Genomic DNA, 2,599 nt, shown 5'->3' on the forward strand with positions numbered 1-2,599 from the left:
CCTTGGCTGAGAAGCAATCCCACACATGAATGATCTCAGGATGCTTTACTGTTGACATGACCCAGGACTGATGGTAGCACTCACCTTGTCTTCTCCGGACAAGCTTTTTTCCGGATGCCCCAAACAATCGGAAAGGGGATTCATCAGGGAAAATGACTTTACCCCAGTCCTCAGCAGTCCAATCCCTGTACCTTTTGCAGAATATCAGTCTGTCCCTGATGTTTTTCCTGGAGAGAAGTGGCATCTTTGCTGCCCTTCTTGACACCAGGCCATCCTCCAAATGTCTTCGCCTCACTGTGCGTGCAGATGCACTCACACCTGCTTGCTGCCATTCCTGAGCAAGCTCTGCACTGGTGGTGTACCGATCCCGCAGTTGAATCAACTTTAGGAGACGGTCCTGGCGCTTGCTGGACTTTCTTGGGCGCCCTGAAGCCTTCTTCACAACAACTGAACCTCTCTCCTTGAATTTCTTGATGATCTGATAAATGGTTGATTTAGGTGCAATCTTACTAGCAGCAATATCCTTGCCTGTGAAGCCCTTTTTGTGCAAAGCAATGATGATGGCACGTGTTTCCTTGCAGGTAACCATGGTTAACAGAGGAAGAACAATGATTTCAAGCACCACCCTCCTTTTAAAGCTTCCAGTCTGTTATTCTAACTCAATCAGCATGACAGAGTGATCTCCAGTCTTGTCCTCGTCAACACTCTCACCTGTGTTAACGAGAGAATCACTGACATGATGCCAGCTGGTCCTTTTGTGGCAGGGCTGAAATGCAGTGGAAAAGTTTTTTGGGGATTAAGTTCATTTTCATGGCAAAGAGGGACTTTGCAATTAATTGCAATTAATCTGATCACTCTTCATAACATTCTGGAGTATATTCAAATTGCCATCATAAAAACTGAGGCAGCAGACTTTGTGAAAATTAATATTTGTGTCATTCTCAAAACTTTGACCACGACTGTACTGTACTGTACTGAACATATCTACTTGAATGCACTCTACTGTTCTGTACTCTACTATACTGTGCTGTGATGTCCAAACTTGTGAAACGTAGACATCTATGATTGTTTCTGATTTGGTCTGGTCCGGACCAACCAAATGTGGTCTTGTTTGGGGGCGGAGCTCATTACAATAATAGCCAGTGTGTAGAATAATACCCAAATATGCAAAATAAGTACATACATTTTCTACCTTTGTGTACCTATTCAGGATACATTATAATGAAGAAAATTATGTTCACATTCATAATTATGCATGTCCATATAGTAGAGATCAGGGACCCATGATGTAATTCCGTTACCTTAATTTTGTTAACAGATGTAAATCCACTTCACTTACTGTAGTTAAATAATCAAAATACATGCGTAATTCTGTTATCAAACTTTGCATCTGCACAGTTCTAGTAAATGTGTTTTTGTGAAATTTTCTGTATACATTTTTCAAAGTAGTATTTGTGCGTAGAGTTGTAGGGTTTGTTAAACTTTGATAATGGTTTTTGTTTGGCAAATATTTTAAAGTGAAAAATCGGAATCAAAGCGTAATTCCGTTACCGTGGCATTGCCCACTAGCATTATTTCTAACCATGCTAATTTGTATGTCCTCATCACGGACAAGTGTATAAAAATTATCCTGCATCTGGTGGTCTCCTCAAGAGGTATTTTTTTTAAATAACAGGGGCAAACATTTTTGGGAAGAAACTGTTTTTAGTCACACAATGAATTGTAAGATTTCAAATAAACTCAAAGATGAATGAGATATGATTTTGAGACAAAACTGTTCAGAAACAGTTGTAGAATGTACTCAATGAACCACTTCAGCTGAGCTGAATTAACCAGTGGTGTGTCTCCAAGTTACAGATTCAAGATACAAATATGTTGTACAAATGCCTATGTTGTCAGTCTGCTATTGCTCACAGAATAATGTAACTTATGCTTTGGTTGTAAAGGCTATGCTTCCCACTGTGCACAGACATCAATTCAACGTCTATTCCACGTTGGAAACAATGTTGATTCAACCATGTTGATTCAACCAGTGTCTGCCCAATGGGATTGAGCTTCAAATGATTGTTTTGCTTTAGCATGGCTAATGTTTAACATTTTATTGAGATATGTTCTCACATTTAAAATAGTTGTTGATAAATAATGCATTATTGATGATGGTTGTCAGTTTTTTGGTGAAACGCTATTGTTACATCTGATAAAGATTGTTACATATTGCATATTTGTTTGTTAAAAGTTAACAGTTCTGTATGGCAGTCTTTCATCTGTAAAGTTTTTTTCTGTCAATAAGAATGACGTATTCGTTTTTTTTGATTGTAACTTTTCTTTAATGTTACCACTGATTTTAATGATGTGAAACTTCAGGTTTCTGCTAAAAAATGATTTAGGCAGCCAAAACATAATATCCTGTCGATATTCACATCATGCCTACTGTTGAAGACAAGTGTCTTCCCAACAAACCAAGAACATTCCCAGGACATAAGCTAACATTCCCAGTATGGCAGGCAAAAACCCCCACTTGATTTTCATTGGCTGATTTCTCAGGCTATCACCTTCTCTAGCATAACACGTAAGCCTTGTTCACACTGTAGGCCTTAAT

This window comes from Coregonus clupeaformis, chromosome 8, assembly GCF_020615455.1.
Source record: "Coregonus clupeaformis isolate EN_2021a chromosome 8, ASM2061545v1, whole genome shotgun sequence".
NCBI lineage: Eukaryota > Metazoa > Chordata > Actinopteri > Salmoniformes > Salmonidae > Coregonus > Coregonus clupeaformis.